The sequence below is a fragment of the Staurois parvus genome, unplaced genomic scaffold (assembly GCF_062004578.1).
Source record: "Staurois parvus isolate SC_StPar_1 unplaced genomic scaffold, SC_StPar_1.0 ptg000341l, whole genome shotgun sequence".
Lineage (NCBI taxonomy): Eukaryota > Metazoa > Chordata > Amphibia > Anura > Ranidae > Staurois > Staurois parvus.
The window spans coordinates 1,921,731-1,942,460 of NW_028318137.1; the positions used below are offsets into that span (position 1 = coordinate 1,921,731).

Below are 20,730 nucleotides of genomic sequence, written 5' to 3' on the forward strand. Positions count from 1 at the left end.
AAAAAATGGCCTGGTCAGGAAGGGGGGTAAATCCTCAGCAGGGCAAGTAGTTACCTACAAGATCTCTACTAACATGTTTCACTATAGCACTCAGAAACAGTATCCCAACATTTGTCTAATGTAACAGAACCATCAGCTCGTCTATGCTAAACGATCTCCTGAGGCAGGTGAAGGCAGGCCTGGGAGGGAAAGAACTGGGGACATTTTACAAGAGGCAATCCACACGGTTTCTTTCAAATGAGGATGCCAACCAGGAGCATAGATTTATCATCTAACTGAAGATTTAAGAATCATCAAACCTCTGCATGAAGGGAGGGAGCAGATAGAAAGGAAAAGGAGGAGGAAAGAGGAGGGCAGAAAGGAAGAGGAAAGAAGAGTAGGAGGAAATCCAAAGCATCATCTACCCACCTCTTCCCTCCCAATAGACCTGAGTGTCTGATCCCAGATTGCGTATCCCCCTCCTCCGTTCCACACAGACACCCCCGACCACTAGGAGCGTCCGCGCTCTGATTGTTCAAAGAGAGCCCGGCCACCGGGAGAGGTCAGAGGCAGGCATTGCTGTCAGACCTGGCACCCTGTAGTCACCTCCCCGGCCAAAGTATGGGGAAGTGATTCACAAACGGTAAGTGGCTCACTGATGAATTCCTTGATTTTCCTGCCGTCCTCTCCTGCCTGTCTGCTACTTGGAGTAAAGGTTTGATATAGGAACGTCCTTCCCCCCGCCTCTTGGCCGCACGATTCTGCCGAATCTTGTGTGTGTGGCCTGGATGCTGCAATCTGTAGGACAGGAACCTGGGCGGAATATGGAGGCTCACACTTGCATATTAATAGCCACCAATTGATTTTTTTTTCCTGGTGTGAGGGGTGCACCAGGAATGGTTTGCCCAACATTTTGGTTTATTTATCTCTAGAATGGTATGCAGTCTGCATGTTATGAAGGGATTTGGACCATTTCTATGACGTCTTGGTTGTGCTTGTAGTGTGTTGTATGCAGCCCTGGCTTGTACTGGGGGGTTATTTATGTGGAAAAGTTCAGGAGATCGGGTCCTATGTAGGGGCCCATTCATTACACTGTTTGACCATAGCCTTGGTAGATGTGGTGAAAGTGTCTGACAACCTCGGTGAAAAGTGCTTCAGTGTGAATGTAGAAAATCCAACAACAATACCACACAGCATTTGTCTTGTATTCCTATAGATTTTTTTTTTCTCCTTGAAATCAACGTAGGAGGCATGCACATTCAGTTAAATTTAGCATGCAGGCAAAAGTGATGATCCTGTCTGACTGCGCACCAAGAAAAGGGGATTTGTGCTGTGTGCAGGGATGAGCGGTCCTATGGTTCAACAGTATGTAAATGATGTAATGATGGCATATTCAGTGGAAGAATCGCATAAATAAAGAGAACATGTGGTCTAATGTGTGGAATGGTTTGATTAGTGAACATGTCTTTGGCAGATCAGATCATTTAGATGAAAATATTTAAATTAAGTTGACATCTCTACTTCTTTATTGTGTATTTAAAAATAAGAGGCTTGACATATCAAATGAAAACACAGCTAGGCCATAGTGGTATTCTAAAGCAGGTCCCCTCACCTGTGCTGGTTTTCAGTATGCCACACTAATCCATCTTGAATCTTGCCTCTTCTTTAACCACTAGCCTACAGGGCACTTTTACCCCCTTCCTGCCCAGGCCAATTTCCAGCTTTCAGCGCTGTCACACTTTGACAATTGCGCGGTCATGCAACACTGTACCCATATGAAATTTTTATAATTTTTTTTGTGACAGAGCTTTATTTTGGTGGTATTTAATCACCTCCTGGGTTTTTTATTTTTTCTTAAACAAACCAAAAACCACTGAAAATTTTGAGAAAAAATTTTTTTCTTCTTTTTGTTCTAAAATTTGTAAATAAGTGATTTTTCTCCTTGTGATTGGACACAGCTGATCACATGACCGAGCCGACATCTTGGCTCTTTCCGTGGATCGGCGATCCGCTTTGTCCAAGGGACACAGCGCACCGCCGATCGCTGCGCGCTCCCTGAGCCGCGCATGCGCGGTGAGAATGGAAGAACGTCATATGACGTACTATCAGAACGAGAGAACCACCTTGTGTCCGTCATTGGACTATATGGGGGGCGGGAGGTGGTTAAAAGAGAAGTTTGGGGCTTTTTGTTTACCTAGGTGGATACAGCATCAGTCCCTTGCTGGCTCTCACACACAGACTGACCAATCAAAGAGAGCTGATTTCTCAGTGCTCCATGAGAAGAGAGCTGGTGACTGTCGGTCTCTGTTCTCTACTCTGTTCCTCCCTCCTCCTCTGTTCCTCCTCGCTGCTGGCTTAGGCTCTCAGTGGATCGCTAAGTGGCTGAGCCAGGTGCTGGTATATGGATCTGGGTGGATCCCAACTTTAAAGCGTCAGGGATTGGTCTTACGCTGGGAGGATCGTCTGCTTAAGTATATCTCCACTCTCCTCAGTCCTAGGCAAAATGGAGCAGTTGACCCATACAGGCCCAATGCATGGAAAAAAGTTCCTGGCATTCTTTAATTGCCATATGTGTTTACTCTTCGACTAACCTAGTGCTTCCTGATGGTGAATCAATGCAATGAGGGCACAAAACAGTAGAGCTAGTGAGATGCACACCGTGTGCTGTCCTGAACAATACTGGCAACCCTCTTGGAAACATGGAAGCTGTCGTATGCCATACTGGGACTGCTGAGAATCACTGTAGTATTCGCCACTTCTACATGGATCGCCACTGTCCTCTGGGTTCCTTGCCGAGCTGCTGCTTAGCTGCATAGTAATCAACAGGGAGTCGCTAGCACAGCACAGGCTCCGTTCACAGAACGTCTTGCATTTTTCTCAATGAATGTAAGGCATTCTCTGAAGGAAGTGGGAAGGTGAGGTTAGTTGTTTGAGTCCCGGTTCACATATATGCAGATTGGATATATATACATATATGCATCCAATCCACATGTGAAATAACATTGCTTCCTGTGGTGCCTGTTCACATACGTCTGGTGGACTGGCTGTGCGAATTCAGTGCAGTTTGAAAAAGCGCCATGTACAATTTCTGAGCAGTGCCTTTAGGTTCAGGTGTGGATTACAAGTTATTGACTTCTATGGGAACCATTTCTAAACCTCATAGGTGTGAACAGGATAAAAACCTGAGCTAATCCTGTCCTGAACCTGATGTAAACCTGACATAAGCCACTGAATAACTACTGTGTCAATTAGCGGTGAAACCTGAGCTTCAATTTGCACCGCACCTGTGTAAATCTGCTCTGAATCTTTATTATTTGTCTACTTCATTGAACAGACCAAGCTCTCTAGCAAAATCAGCAGCTGGAGACAAATCTTTTAGGCCTCATGCACACTGGACATTTTTTAAACTACTTCTAGGGATGTTAGGCTTTTTTTTTTTTTTTTCTGCCTCTAAACTCCCCTGCATGTTATCCTTTGTGTCCATGCATACATAGGCTTTCAGCAGTGTTTTGTGGCAGGAAAAAAAAATCCCACTGCCAGTGCATTTTAGAGCAGCAGTGTTTTGGCAGAAAGATCACATGTAAATGCTCTTAAACTCTAGGCGCATTTAGGATTTGAATTTATTAAAAAAAACAGTCTTGCGCTAGAGTCTATGTTTACTTAAGCAGCAAGGATAGGGTTTCCAAAGTTTATCGTTTAGCACTTGAGAATTCATTTATTTCAATGGCCAGCATAAATTATTTATTCTTGCCAATTAAATTAACGTGCGTTTACACACTTTTACAAGTGCCAGGCTTTTTTGGCCTAAAAGCTGCTGCTAGGAGCAGGCTTCTAGGGGAGTTTAAAAAAAAATGTCAGTGTGCATGAGGCCTTAAGACTGACAGGGGTGCTTACAATGGTAAGTTATTCATTGGTTTAAGACCTTTATCCCAAAAAAGAAAAAATGATTGTTACTGCCTAAAGGGTTCACCTTTACCAAAAAAACTGCCTGTGTAGTTAAGGGATGCTTGAAGATTAAAACAAACTCTGCAACTTTTACTAAAGTTGAATAATGCCCTTGCTATAGGCCCTCTCTACTTTTCAAAGACTGTCTAAAAAACTCCCAAAGATGGCATCCCTCTATCCTGCCTTGTTGCTAGGATGTTGCTAAGATTCCCAGCTGTTACTAATTGAACCTACCAACACAGAAGCAAGTTCTCAAAATGCCACACATGTATGGATCACTGTCTCTTCCATTGCAGTATCGCTGAGTTTAAAGCTACTGCGATGGGAGGGGAAAATCACGTGTGGGGGTTTGATGGGGAGGAAAGTGCTTGTTTCTGCTATGGAGGGGGTGAGAAGTAATGACTGGGAGTGATTTAGCAATGTCCTAGCAAACAAGGCAGGAGATGCCGAAGCCATCTCTTGCAGTTATTTACCCAGACTTTGAGAGGTACAGTACATAAATGGCCCACACATATAGAAAGAGCATTATTCAGCTGTGTTCAAAGCTGTACAGTTTGTTTTGATCTATAGGTGCCCCTTACCTGCATAAGACGTTTTATGGTAAAGGTGAACTAACCCTTTAAAAAAAGTGTTCTCTTTAGTTTGGCTGTAATGTGTTAGTGAAGTCTGTCTAAGGCCCCATTTACATCTGGTGTTTTGTGATCTTGGGCAGGATTACTGCAATTCTGTCCACGATCCCAAACTGCACTACAATAATCACTTGCCCTCTGGAAGATTTTTCCCCCTTCCTGACCAGGCCATTTTTTGCTATTCAGCACTGTTCTAATTCAGCTGATAATTGTGTGGTCATGCAACGCTGATGGTATTTAATCACCACTGGAATTTTTTATTTTATGTGATATAAAATGAAAAAAAAAGTAATTTTCTACTTTGTTATAAAAAATCTCAAACTCAAATTTAATCATAAATGTACCCTGCAACATGTCTTTTGGTAAAAACAAAAATCCCAATACGTGTGTACTAATTGGTTTGTGTTCTGTCTTTCCAATCTAAGCATTGAAAGTGTAATCTCTATAATTTTACAGTTGTGATGAGATAGTGAAAACTCCAATCTTAGTTGAATATCACAGGCAGTGACTCAACACAGAAGACATCTTGTAGATCTTGTGAGATTTATTCCATAAACTGAGAGAATCTTAAAACAATGAACATCCGATGGGTCATAAGATAATAATGTGACCTGCTTCATGACATGAGGCTAGAAGCTGCAATGCCTTACTAGGAAAAGGGGTGGGCTATCTATACAGCATTAACTAAACCAAAGGAAAAAGAGGAGCAGAGACAAAATATAGAGAACACTTAAAGGCATATGACAGTCATGTGAAACATGACACTCCCCGTTGAAATCTATGATTTCTATTATAACAAACTTTAGTTCAAGTCCAATATACAGGTGAAACTCAAAAAAATTGAATATCATGCAAAAGTTAATTTATTTCAGTAATGCAACTTAAAAGGTGAAACTAATATATGACATAGACTCATTACATGCAAAGCAAGATAGTTCAAGCCGTGATTTGTCATAATTGTGATGATTATGGCTTACAGCTCATGAAAACCCCAAATCTACAATCTCAAAAAATTAGAATATTACATGCAATCAATAAAACAAGGATTGTACATAGAACAATATCGGACCTCTGAAAAGTATTGCTGGCCAATCAAGCACAGTAATCCCACGATCATTGAACCAGGTTTTGGTGCTTTTGGCAGTGTGGGCAGGTGCCAAGTCCTGCTGGAAAATGAAGTCAGCATCCCCATAAAGCTTGTCTGCGGAAGGAAGCATGAAGTGCTCCAAAATCTCCTGGTAGATGGCTGCGTTGACCCTGGACTTAATGAAGCACATTGGACCAACACCAGCAGATGACATGGCTCCCCAAATCAACACAGACTGTGGAAACGTCACACTGGACTTCAAGCATCTTGCACTGTGTGCCTCTCCATTCTTCCTCCATACTCTGGGTCCTTGGTTTCCAAATAAGATGTAAAAGTTGCTCTCATCAGAAAAGAGGACTTTGGACCACTGAGCAACAGACCAGGTCTGTTTTTCTTTAGCCCAGGTAAGAAGCTTCTGATGTTGTTTGTTGTTCAAGAGCGGCTTGACAAGAGGAATACAACATTTGAAGCCCATGTCCAGGATCCTTCTGTGTGTGGTGGCTCTTGATGCACTGACTCCAGCCTCAGTCCACTCCTTGTGAAAGTCCCCAACACTTTTGAATGGCCTTTTCCTGACAATCCTCTCCAGGCTGCAGTCATCCCTGCTGCTTGTGCACCTTTTACTTCTACACTTTTCCCTTCCACATAACTTTCTATTAATGTGCTTTGATACAGCACTTTGGGAACATCCAACTTCTTTTGCAATTACCTTTTGAGGCTTTCTCTCCTTGTGCAGAAAACCATCATTGACACCCTCCATAACTGTCAGGTCAGCAGTCTTTCCCATGATTATGATTCCTACTGAACCAGACTGAGAGACCATTTATAGGCACAGGAACCCTTTGCAGGTGTTATGGCTTAATTAGCTGATTAGAGTGGGACACTTTTAGCCAAGAATATTGCACCTTTTCACAATATTCTAATTTTCTGAGATTGTGGATTTGGGGTTTTCATGAGCTGTAAGCCATAATCATCACAATTATGACAAATCACAGCTTGAACTATCTTGCTTTGCATGTAATGAGTCTATCTCATATATTAGTTTCACCTTTTAAGTTGCATTACTGAAATAAATGAACTTTTGCACGATATTCTAATTTTTCGAGTTGCACCTGTAAGTAATGAAGATTCTTTCCAGGAACATCTGCAAAACAAGAGGGAAGGGAAGAACAAAGGAAAACAATGCAAACATTTAACATAATACTTGCAGATGTTGGTCTCGAAAGTCCAGGCTGAGACATGGAAATACATATTCAGAGGGGAATGCAGCAACATGCACTATTCCTTCTTACCTCCCTTTTAAATGAAGTTGATGATTTTTCTTCCTCTTTGGGCAAAAGAAGTATTAGTTCCTTTATAGGCCTGAAGGAAAGGTGTGCAGAACCTTCTTTCATGGTGGATATAGCCAGATTGTGTCCTGAAATGCATTAGTAGGTACTGCACGACTGCCGCAGTCAGCAGGGTTGAGGCTAGTGGGAACATAGTGCCATTGTTCAGGCGTAGAGAACTTCCTTATGCGTTCCACTCTGTTGCCGACATACACGTAGAACTGTCTTATGCGATTGACTTTTATACAGACAGCAAAATAGTGCTAGGATATATACACAAAGGAGACTATTTCAACATCTGTTTCAAGTTCTATGAGCTCAGCAATTTCCACAGCTGCACAGGTTTCAAGCCTTGGAATAGTATGTGCAGGTTTTGGTGTTCTCTTGGTCTTGCCCATGACACTCACTTTACCGCTGGGATCCATAGCTCGAAAAAAAGCCACCGCAGCAATGGCTTTGTTGGAAGCAGCGGAGAACACATGCAATCTCTCTTCTGGTGGCATTCTTTAAGGATGCTTGGGTGTAAGAGCGTGGTATCTGGAGTTGTTCTAATGCTTTCAGAGACTGTTTCCAGGATTCCCACCTTTGTTGTTTCTCCTTTTGGGTAAGGGGGTATCCCAGTCTGAGCTTTCAGAAGTAAGTTGTCTCAGCAGTATCTTACCCTGAATGGTGAGAGGTGTAATAAAACCTAAGGGATCATAAATGCTGTTCACTGTAGACAAAACTCCTCGCTTTGTGAAGGGCTTGTCACAGGCTGATGCTTGAAATGTAAATGTGTCTTGTTTAACATTCCAAAGCAATCCAAGACTGCATTGTGTAACAGGTCAGATCCTAGTTGGAATTTCTTCACACTGACAGCATGCTCATCAGAAGGAAAGGCTATCATAACCTTGTCGCTGTTAGAGATGATTTTGTGAAGTCTGAGGTTTGCAGTGGCAAGCATGTTCTGGGTTCTAGTAAGAAGGTCAATAGCTTCTTCGTCATTGGGCAGAGATGTGAATCCGTCGTCTACATAGAAATTCCTTTCGACGAACTGTCTTGCATCAAATCCAAATTCTTTCTCGCCCTCTTGAGCTGTTTTCCTCAGTCCATAAATTGCTACTGCAGGAGAAAGAATGTTACCGAAAACATGAACCTTCATTCGGTAGTCTATGACTTCATCATTGACATCATTATTGCAGTGCCATCGGAACCTGCGGAAGTTTCTGTAGTCTTCACGGACGATGAAACAGTGGAACATCTGCTGAATGTCAGCCATAACAGCAATTGGCTCTTGTCTGAAGCGAAGTAAAACTCCTATGAGATTGTTCAGATTAGGCCCAGTGAGAAGATTGTCATTGAGTGAGATGCCTTCATGATGAGCACTTGAGTCAAAGACCACCCTAATCTGATCAGGCTTGCGAGGATGGTAGACCCAAAGCATGGTAGGTACCAACCTTCTTCTCCTTCCGTAAGAGGAGGTGCAGGCTCAGCATGATCTCTCTCAAACACCTTCTGCATAAAGTTCACAAAGTGCTTTTTCATCTCAGGCTTCTGGTTCAAACTGCGATTTAAAGAAACAAACTGTGATTCTGCGTGTACCCTGTTGTTTGGTAGTCTCTTTCTTTGGGTACGAAATAGTAGAGGTGCTACCAAACTGTTGGAATCATCTTGGTAGAACTCTTTACTCATGGTTTTCAAGAATTCTTTGTCTTCTATGGTAGCTGCTAACTCATTGTCTTTAGTGGTTACCTCGAACACTGTGTTGCCGATGTTGTCATCCCAGAGATTAAGAGCTTTCTTATTGTCTTGTATGATGTGTCGTTGTGCACTTTTTTCAAACAGTCTTTCTTTCACAATATATTTATGTGGTTGTTTTGCAGAACAAGTTGTTCGTCCATTTGACAGGACATGTGTTGTAAAGGAAGAGACTGAGTAGGACCTCTTGTTCTCGTCTAGGCAGACATTGCCTATGATGACCCATCCTAGGTCCGGACGCTGAGCATATGGTGCATTGTGTGGACTGTTGATTTGATGATGAACTTTGTGCACGCTTAGGATGTCTCGACCAAGTAACAGCAGGATATCGGCACTTTCATCGAGGGCTAGTATTTGGTTGGCTATGTGCTTTCAGTGAGAATAGTGAAAAGCAGCTTCAGGAGTAGGGATCTCCTCTTTGGTTCTTGGAATCTGGTTGCACTCAGTGATAGTGTGCAAAGATATTTCCACATTGTCATTCAGAGGAGTAACTACAAGACCACTGGCTCTCCTACCTAACCCTTCTGTAGTGCCGGCACAAGTGCTTAGGGTATAAGGCAGAGCATCTCCAGTTATGTTCAACAGTTCAAAAAACTGAGTTCTTGCAAGATATCTGGTACTCTGATCATCCAGAATAGTATAGTATACAGTCTTATGGCCTTTTCAGGTTGACCTTTTGAGGTATACACGTACCAAGCTTAGCTCTGCACAGGATTTGTCGCAGAATCCTCCACTGACCTCTGTACATGTAGAGAACACTGGGTTGGTAGCCGCTGCTTGATCTGCGCGCTCCAAAGCCTTGCTTTGCCTCAGGAAGATTGTTTGTGAGCGTAGTAGAGTTGTGCGAATATTGATGAAGAGCTTGCACATGGTCATCACTGTCACACTCTATACATTTGATGATTGCTTTACAATCCTTCGCAAAGTTTTCTGTGGAGGCACAGCATTTTGTAGCAAACCCCAAATTTCTTCAAAAGTTCCTTACGTCCTTGAAGGGTTTTCTTTCTGAAGCCGATACATTTCTTAAGTGGATGTGGTTTATGTATTGGTCATTGGCGATTTGGGTCCTCAATTTTCTTGTTTTGATCAGCCTTTTCAAGAACTGTAGCAGGCGCAGGTAGAACATTAGTCTTTTTCACTAACGCTGGACCTCTACGGTCTCTGTGCAGCATACGTGTGTTTGTAGGTCTTGGAGAGAGTGTACTGAGAAGGTTACAGTCCTGATATGAGAAACTTAGGTCATTCTTAGTGTCTGCAATTCTTTTGATGAACTCACAGAAGTAGGAAAAAGGAGGAAAGGCAACTCTATGTTCTTCCTTATACTTTGATCCAAGAGCTGCCTATCTTTCTTGAATTCCATATGGTAGCTTGAGAACAATAGATTAGATGCTGTGAGAGGTGTCAAGGTAACTGAGACCAGGTAAGTTGATGTCAGCCTTACAAAGTTGAAGCTCTAATAGAGCATTGCGAGTTCTTGAAACTTTAGATTGTCGCTAGCAGAAATCCTTGGGAAGCTTTGCAACCTTTTGAATAAAGCTTCTTCAATGGCCTCTGGGCTGCCAAAGGTATGCCCCAAGCAGCATTAAGGCCTGCATCAGGGTTGTCAATATGAACTGCTTTGAGCCTCTTGATGCGTTCAGTGGTCTGGGGACCAGAGGCGAACTGACTACTCATGTTGCTCCCGGGTAATTCATGGGGCCCCTGTGTCCTCGCCCACACCCAAAAAAGCGTATGAAACAGCCAATGAAAGGTACCAGGGGCATCTCAAGGGGCCCCCTACTGACCCCGGGCCCTCGGGCAGTGCCCGAGTGCTCGAATGGTCGTGCCCGAGTGCTCGAATGGTCAGTCCGCCCCTGCTGGGGACCTAGCCATCTGATGAGCAGGTCTAATTCCTCTGTGGTATTTGATGTCTAGGTTACTCATTTTGGCCTTAAAAGTGGATTTCCAGCCTCTGTAATTTTCAGGCTTGTCATCAAACTTGATGAGGCCTGTCTTGACAAGCTCTCTGCAGAGCATGTATTTAGCAAACTGTGACGTCCGTGTTTTCAGATTTTGGGTGCATGACTGCAGGTGGAACAGAGTTGGTTGTGACAGTTGGTGGACTTACGTGGAGTAACTTGGGAACATATGTTGCTGCTAAGGCATTCAATGCCGGAGATGGCTTAAAGTCCATTGGCATGGTAGTTTGTAGAGTAGTGTGTTTGCTAGGAGGTACTCTGTTGATGCCAAAGTATGATGAACGGTCTATTAAATACACACTGTAGCAATCGTACGTACAGAGATGGACGCGGTCATCCATCTTTCTCAAGACCCTCCATCTTGTATCTCTCTCTCCCTCCAATTCCCCTCCTCAGGAATGTGGTCTGTGTGTGTATGCTGAGTTCAAAATGCATCAGGCCCCAGCTGGAGAGCTTCATGGTTATAAACCCAAATTAGCTGGTGCCCGGGTGTCTGTTAGCTTCTCAATCTGAGATAATCGTAAAACCATAAACCAGTCCTTCACTGGGCTTCAAAGACATTACAGCTAGCCGTAAAACAGACCTCACATTTAAAACCCACTTTTCCATATAAATTTATATCTTAAGGTAGAAAATAACTACATAAACATAAAGCATATATTCGGATAGCTCAGTTTAATGTGAGTCATCTGTTATCTTACACCCTTAGTGGAAGTCTACAGGAGAGCAGAAAGCCATATAGTTCTAGCAGGAATAGTCAAATATGGCATGTTTGATATCTAGACGTTCAGCAGATGATTCTGCATATTAATCTACCTGTGGATAGAATGTTACATGTACCTAGGGAAGGTCATTGCCCTGGCATAACTTGGGAGGGATTTTAGTTCTAGCCTGAGTCCCTGCCTACAACATCCCTCCCCAAATGAGGCGATTGGTTCTCTGCTTTAAGGAGACACCCTGCTGAGTTCCTAGAAAAAGGCTGTTATGCTTGGAGTAATGAGTTGAGTTGAAGAAATCTCCCTTTAAACATCGGAACCAACTTGGGAGAACGGCACCCTTTTGCTCGGAAACTTGATCTGCTTAACCCAGGACTTTTGGCAAGTACACTACCTCTCTAAAACTTCTTTCTGTGTTATTGCTCTGTGTGTGTGTGTATGTGTGTGTATGTGTGTGTGTGTGTATATATATATATATATATATATATATATATGCTACATCTTTTTCTGTAAATATTGTTATTGCACCCTTTTGACCTTTTTAGTAATAAATCCTATTATCTGAAAAGTGTTGAACTGTTTCTAAAGCTCTTTAATGCAAACTAAGAATCCCTGTCTCTGAAGAGCGCTACTGTGTGTTTTAAACCTCTATATTTCTCTGCCTGCGGTGACAGTGGTATACAGATGATTATTCAAACATCATAGTGTTATTGCTAATATTGGTGAGTTTCCTCCTTTTCTCTACAAAAAGGTGGTGGTGGCAGTGTGAAGAGTTAATTGCGTAATTAACCTGACCCAGTAACAATCACTCTCAGGCTGCTAGCACATAGATTGTGGTCCATTAGCTGGAAAATCTTTGTGCAGGTTGTAGCTGAGCGTGGCATTGTTACGCACGTGACAGCGCGGTTTTAGATTGGCTAGTCCTTCGGTCACAAGTTGGTGAGAAGGGCTAGGGTCTGACGCCACGATCGTCACACACACCAGTGTTTGCGGCGAGCTGAGATGCTGCAGTCTGATGTATTGGAGGATATAAGGGCAAATCGTCTTGAAGTACAGTAGGTGCAGAGAAGAGACTTTGAGTACTTTGGCTGCTGTGACAGGGAGTTGACGTTCTGGAGAGGTGTGTGAAGAATCTGAGACATAAGGTACAACTGAGTGTCTGCAACTTTCGTCTTTCATTTTCACTAGCGGCTTGTTCTAAGACCCTTAACCTTGCCATGGCTGTGGCATGTTCACATTGTTTTTCCAAAACATCAATTTCTGCCGTTTGGCGTGTGGCTTCAGCTTCTTTCTCTGCTTTCTGATGTGCGGCCTGAGCCTCCATTTCTGCTTTCTGATGTGCGGCCTGAGCCTCCATTTCTGCTTTCTGATGTGCGGCCTGAGCCTCCATTTCTGCTTTCTGATGTGCGGCCTGAGCCTCCATTTCTGATGTGCGGCTCGAGCCTCCATTTCTGCGGCCTGAGCTTCTATTTCTGCTTTCTTTTGGACGAAAGCTGCCTGAATTTTACAAGCTTCTGCATCAGCACAGGCGTTTATTAGTTGTAGAAGACCTTGATTGTATGGATTTGGAAGATCTTGAGGAGCATCTAATAGACGCAGAGTGATAAGATCTGGATTCATTGAGCTGTGTTATTCTCACTTCTGCCTTTGTCTTTGCTTGCACCACTAAATTGTCTCTTTCAGGATTGAGCTCTTCAAAGTCCTTTAATTCTTCCAATGACCCTTGAGTGTTGTACCGCTTTAAGAGAGCAATATATTTAACAGTCTTTGATAATTCTCATAAGCAACATTCAATTGCTGGATAGCGCCCTCTAGTTGTATTGGCTCATGAGATTGTTGGGAGAGAGCGGACATGTATTTAACAGTATTAGCTTAGTTTTGTTAAGTGTTTTTCTCTTTGGTCTAAGTCAGGGGTGGGCAAACTTTTTGACTTGAGAGCCGCAATGGGTTCATATATTGGACCCGGGGGCTGGACCAAGAGTAGATGAATGATGTGTATGTGTCATCCATAGTAAGCATAGTAATTCATCCCCCATAGTAATCCATCCCCCATAGTAATTAAACCCCCATATAGTAATTCATCCCCCATATTAATTCATCCCCCATATTAATTCATCCCCCATATCCGGTCTTCAGGGCGGACTGTGAGAGGAGCCTAGCTCCCCTCATGTTCGTCACGCTGCCCCGCCTACACACATCCTGACAGCCATCCTGACAGTATCACGCTCCGTGGGCCGGATTAAAAGGTCCGCCGGGCCGTAGTTTTCCCATTGCTGGTCTAAATCCTGCTCTGGATGAAGCTCTGATTGTGGTTGTGTATTAGTTTCCCCAGACTGTATATTACTTTCCTGATACATCATGTTAGCAAGGAGAGGGGTTGATAGAAAGTTTACAGAAAAATGTATCAATTTTTCTGTGGGTGAGCTCAGGTTTTGTAGCCAATGGTTGCAGAAAAGTTTTCTTTCACTTTCTTACAAAATTTCACAGACAAGCCATGTGCTAATGCATACAGATGCAGTGTATAAACTTGCAGTTGTAAGACATTCACATCACATAAATATTTTGTCTTGACACTCAGGCCCTTATTTACTAAGAATTGAGTCTACCAGCAGACGCTGAACATTCTGGCAGACTCAATTCAATCAATCAAGCCTGTCAGTCTTCAGAAAGGCGTCTAGCCAACTCCTTGAAAAGCATATACTTTGTAGACTCTTTTCCTGTTAGTAAATCCAGAATCACGTCTGACACATTTCTAGATGCAATGCCGTACATGTTCAATAGGTGGCGCACAACCGCGGGCTTTATCCCGTTGGCATTTTTCTGTTTGCATATGAGAATACTTATAATGTAAAATCAAAAGTACACCTATATTTATTTATTTTATTTTTTGGGTTGCTGTTTCTCCAAAATGATCAGACAACTAATGCATTTCCTAATGCATGTCATACATTCTATTTTCAAATGTCAAACATTTTCACACTTATATCTCAAATAATTGGGAATGTCTATTTCTAAGTTCCCAATATAATGATATATCTTCCTTCTCTTTAATCATGTAACTATTCTCTGTTAAAGTAATAGTGCAGCGCTATAAATGCATGTGATCAATCATAAACGCATGTAAAATCAAAAAAGTGCAAATAAGTGCAATAATGATATAAACTGGTAAATGGTGCTAAAAAAAGTTCATATAATCATTCCTGAATAATGTTGATGAAGTAATATGTTGAAGTAATAGTGCAGCATGTTAACAATCAAACGCATGTAAAAACATGACGAGTGTACACCCGTCCCAAGGGTGGATTACCTTTCACGAGTTCATGCACTACTGTTCGTCACGGATAAAACACACGTGCCATTCATAGGCACTCTCTGAGTTGATACTCTCACATGAAGGACATTCCATTATTAAGGAATGATATGAACTTTTTTTAGCACCATTTACCAGTTTACATCATTATTGCACTTAGACTTTACATGAGTTTATGATTAACATGCATTTATAGCGCTGCACTATTAAAGTAATATGTTAAAGTAATAGTGCAGCGCTATAAATGCATGTTATCAATCAAACGCACGTAAAGTCAACAAAGTGCAAATAAGTGCAATAATGATGTAAACTGGTGCTAAAAAAATGTTCATATCATTTCTGAATAATGTTAAAGTAACATTATTCAGGAATGATATGAACTTTTTTTTAGCACCAGTCTACATCATTTATTACACTTATTTGCACTTTGTTGACTTTACATGCGTTTGATAACATGCATTTATAGCGCTGCACAATTACTTTAACATATTTCTATTCTGGGACTGTTGCCAATACCCTGAGTGCTAGCTGCTACCTTCATATCTATACCTAGATTTATATTTATCTTGTGTAATACCATTTTAGTAGTCTGTATAATTTTACCAGCGCTCGCTTTTATCATTATTTTTAAACAATGTAGCTATTCTACATTGCAGCTCAGACTCTGTCTCCTACAGTGGCTTAGTGGTTAGAACTCAGAATTTACAGCACGTGGGTCATGGGTTCTAATCCCAGTCATGGCTGCACCTGTCTGCATCCCAGTTTGCATGCTTTCTCTGCATGGGTGTGTTTCTGCCAAGACTCCAAAGACATGCTCTTAGGTTATTTGGGCCTAGTATATGTCTGAGTTTCTGGTCTTAGATTGTAAGCTCCTTGACATTTTGTGAATGCCCAAAGTATGGAGATCAGTTTCCAGGGTTCTGTCAGTGCCATGAATATTGATCAATCAATTAAGATTTTGGCTACTGACTAGAAAGTGGAAAGGGAGTGAATCTTACCTGTGTCCTATTTTTCTGACAAGTTTGAAACTTTCAATTTGCCTTCTGTTTACAGCGAGGAACAGAAGTATTTGAACACCCTGTGATTTTGCAAGTTCTTCCACTTAGAAATCATGGAGGGGTCTGAAATTCACATTGTAGGTGCATTCCCACTCGGAGAGACAGAATTTAAAAACAAATTCAGGAAATCACATTGTTTGATTTTTAAAAATTTATTTGTCTTGCACTGCTGAACATAAGTATTTGAACACCTAAGAAACAGCAAGAATTCTGGCTCTCAAAGACCTGTTACTGTGCCTTTAAAAAGTCCACCTCTACTCCACTCAGTCTAACTTAGTAGCACCTGTCTGAGCTCTTTAAAGACACCTGGAACTTGGAAAATCGCAGGGTGTTCAAATACTTCTGTTCCTCACTGTATATTTCATTACAACTTTGTTTATCTTCTCACTAGCTTTGTCAGCAGGTGTCAGACAGGCGTTTGGGAAGCGTTTTTTACGCTTCTCAAACGCCTATGAAAATTCTGCACATGGCAGCACACAGTCCTGTTCACACTGAAGCATGAGCATTGCATCACGGCAAAACTGGCGCCTCATGTCAAGTCGGGAGGAGTTGAAGCCTCCCATTCAAGTCTAGGTGCCGCTCCTCAAATGCCTGGCAGACATTTCGGTGTGGTTGCTAGGCATTTTCGGAGTGTTAAAACTGTACCACAAATGCCTGTAATGAAGTTTAATGGTATTAACGCTTGGCAAATGCTTATCACATGCCTCAAAACCGCACATAGGGCATTTGGGGAGCATTTGAGGTGCGTTAAAAACGCTTCCCAAACACCTGTCAAACACTATAGGGCCGTTTGGCAAGAGTTAGAAATAAAGTCAAGTGTGAATGAGCTCTTAAACCTCTCTCCTTATACAACTTATGCCTGCAGTATTTTTGCATGTTTCCACACGTTAGGCAGCCCATTGAAATTAATGAGCTGAGGAAAAAAAAAGTAAAAAATGCCACATTCGCAGAAGTCCTCTGGCCTATACAGCATGAATGAGGGGGTTCATGTGGCTGGAGCCACCTGTTACACTATGGGGACACAGCAGCTGTATGAACACAGGTTTTAATCTGACAGGTGTGAAGGTGTGGGGAAGTGGCCCTGAATGCTTACTGTCTGTGTTCAGGGCTGTACACCTGCACCCATATGCTTGTCAAATTATGACCTGCAGCATTTCCATAGTGTAACATAGGTTGCCTGCAAACGGCGACAGCCACAAAAACAAACCACCGATTCCCACTCTACAGGCCACAGCACCCATGAGCCCCAAGACCTCAATTACACACACAGCTTTATTTATGAACTCAGTACAGTTTTTTATCATTTAGATTTCACAGAAATAAGGTTGGGATTGTGTCCATTAATAATGTTTTTAGTGTATTTTTACCATAAATATAATTTGGATATTTTCTCTGGTGGTGGTGGGCTGTCAGGAATGCTGTACGGGGCTCCGTGATATCTAACAGTGGCCCTGGGTGTATGCTTGTGTCTGTGCCACCTGTATAGTTAGGAAGAACAATAACTTCTTCTATGGAATACCATGAATCTGTGCTATGTACCTCAATGGATCTAGGAATTGGACATGTTTTCAACTAAAAATACAATTATTAGTAATGTTTCCCTGGCAAATGAGGATCAGCTCCTTGGTGGAGAACAGCGATCTCGTCATGTCCAGATGGGGTCCGGAATTCCACAAAAGAACAATTCACTAATCTAAAAAATAGACTTGCAAATTACCACTAAACTCTCCTAACTACACTCCCATCCACTAACACTTCCCACTACCACTTCCGGGTGTGTGCAAACGTCCTTTCGCAAACGTCATGACGTATTTCCTGTATGTCAGCTGCTCTAGCACCTTCTCCAACAGTCATCTTGGCGTTTATTTGTGCACCATAGCAATTTTCCATGAGGCTCCATTGTGTATATGACATTCGCAAATATATGTTTGCAGTTCTACTGTGTATATGACATTTGCAAATATATGTTTGCAGTTCTATTATGTATATGACATTGGCGAATATGTTTGCAGCTCTACTGCGTATATAACATTGGTTAATGTATGTTTGCGGCTCTACTGTGTATATGACATTGGCGAATATATATTTGCCGGTAAAGGCCAAAAGTCAACATAAATTGGGGGCCTAATTTATTACTGTAAAGAAGATTGTAGAAAAAGAATAGCTAGCTGCACATTGAACACGACCTATTCATTGGTAGATAACATGGTCTTGTGGTGCAATAGGGGGCTTTTGGTTTGTTAGAGTGCACATATGCAAGTATGTCCAAACTAACAAGGAAGATTTGGGCATATTATATAGCTAGCAAAAATAGGTGTTAGGGTGCTAGTACATTCAACTAGAACATGAAATAATCTCCCCAAAAAATACATAGTCCAAATGTTTATTGATCAAATACATTTTCCACATTTATTTGGACAGCAACAACAAGTAGGTACATTCCATTTCTTGGTGAACAAAAAAAAGCAGGATTGATGTTGCTAAAATAGACCGGTCCTGCTCATAAAAGATTATACTTCTAATGAACTGTGCTTTCACAGGTTACAGCAGGATACAAACAGTTAATACGAATCACGTAGTAGGCTTATCTATCCACAAAACAGGCTGCAGATCAAAATATCAATATCAAAAACATACCTGCCAAAATAAAACACCTCCCCAAATCCACCACACATACATTTCTCATCAGGTTTGTCTGAAAACTGCATTTCAGTCTAAATAAATGAAACACTAGCCAAGTGCAGATTTGTAAGAGCAGAGCAATTAACATGTGTTAGGATTACAATGCAAAGATAATAAACACACAAACACACCTTTTAGAAGGAAAAAAATGAAAAACATTTACAGCCCACATCAAAACACAGTGTGAGTGTGTCCTGGGGCAATTCACCACAATATCTCTTCCTCCCCCAAACCACCACAGGCAAGGACTTGCAGAAAATAACGTGGCCTGTACAAGGCGAAAATCACCACTACTGCAACTCATTATATAACATAGGCCACACCCACCACCGTCATTCATTTGGTCAGAGGAAGTGTTTGCACCTGATTAATTCTCTTCCCACCTGCCTTAACCCTTGGCATACAGGCCCCACAAATCAGAGTCAGAAAGAAAGCCACAGTGAAATGTACCTGTGCAGCATACAACAGAAAATTGAAAGGGATGCGAAAGGGAATCCCATGGCAATATTTATTGGCTCTATGGGCACAATTCACTCCAGATTATCGCATGAGTTAAGGCAGTCACATGACCACATCTCGCATGCAATACTGAATATGTCAGTTCACCTTTGCTAGTATGCGGAATTCCCATAAATTGGAAGAACACTTAGGAAATCAAACATAAAAAGGCCTTACACCCCGGTCACATTAAAGCCGATTTAGAAATTGTGTGACGTACAGTGAAGATGCCGATTTCCTTGCGATTTGCAAGACATCTGACACAGATATCTATGCAAATCGCCACAAAAGTAGTACATGTACTACTTTAGAAATCAGTGTCGGAAACGCACCCATGTGACTGCTCTAATAGCAGACAATAGGGTGCTGTGATGGGAGCGGCGTCAGACCTCAGCCCTTCTCACCAAACTCGTGACCGAAGGACTAGCCAATCTTAAACCGCGCTGTCACGTGTGTAACAATGCCACGCCCAGCTGCACCCTGCACAACGATTTTCCAGCTAATTGGACCACAATCGGTGTACCTGCAGCTTGGGAGCGTTTGTTACTGGGTCAGGTTAATTATGCAATTAACCCTTCACACTGCCACCACCTCCTTTTTATACAGAGAAAGACAATATACAGTGGGGCTAAAAAGTATTTAGTCAGCCACCAATTGTGCAAGGTCTCCCACTTCACTGTAAGTTGCCCAATTTCCAAATCGGATTAGATGTGACTGTGGTGTTAGCCCCCGGTCACATCGGATGCAATTTGGCATGCGATTCGCAAGTCGCAGGGCATGCAAATCGCATGCCAAGTCACATCCAGGGGGCACGATTTCAGGTGCGATTTTGGGAATTGAAATTGTACCTGATATTGGATCTAGTGAATGTGGATGTGAGTGTCTTAACGTAAGCGATTTGCTACAGCACAATTTCAAAAGTAGTTGTTGTCTAACTTTTTCTGCATTTTGTAGCTTTTTCACATATAGACTACAATAGAAATCGCAATGCAAAACACAATTGAAAACGCAATAACTCATTGGTAAATCTACAGAAAACACGGTGAAATTGCCAACAAAAAGCACAATTTTAAATCACATCTAGTGTGAACCAAGCAGGCAATTCAACAAAGGAAATAAATATTTGAAGGCATGTGGAATCTGCATGCTCGGATATGGGTCTGTTATGGATTTGGGGGGGGGGGGGGACTCCATGCCATTATTTTATTAATTTTTTTTTTTTTTTAAATCCTTTTCTCTCTCTCGCTCTCAGCTGGACAAACCTTCCCAAAAGGGGGTGGAGTGCAAACCAGCATTATCAAATCAATCAGTCCAGGTCCTTATCTCATCCCATCCTTTGACATTCACATAAGGTGCAGCTTTAAAGGTGTTTGAACAGACAAGGCCTCATTCTAATTCACATTCTAGGGATCATTTAGACAGAAAGCAAAGATGCTGCCACCAGCACATCTATGATAGGGTAGCTGCCCAGGGAGATCATGCAAATTCATTGCCCTGGTTGGGATTCAAACCGACAACTCTAGCGCTGTGAGGCAGCAGTGCTAACCACTCATCCATGGAGCTGTAACACTAATCCAGCCTGTATTTCTGTGGTGTGAATCAACCCTAAGTCCCTGGGCAAGGTCAGTGTAACTAGCCAGATATCTCAAATGTGACACAAATGTTGTGCTATGTTGCCAATTCATATGTATGTTGGTTCTTTGTATCCCAATACAAAGGACTGCAATACTAATACAGGTGTACCTTGGTTTACCAACGCCTCGGTTAACGTAATTTTCGGTTTACGAATGAAAATCCATTGAA

General features: G+C 42.1%; 1 protein-coding gene across 2 annotated transcripts in view; it reads left to right on the forward strand.

Moving 5' to 3' along the window:
- Window positions 1–346: 346 nt before the first annotated feature.
- TCF20 (transcription factor 20) overlaps window positions 347–20,730 on the forward strand; it is a 497,541-nt gene continuing 477,157 nt past the window's right edge. The window contains exon 1 of one of the 2 annotated variants that reach the window (XM_089684285.1): window positions 347–622. The gene's annotated coding sequence lies outside the window, so the exon portion shown is untranslated. The remainder of the gene's footprint in view (window positions 623–20,730) is intronic. The other variant, XM_089684283.1, reaches the window with a different exon arrangement.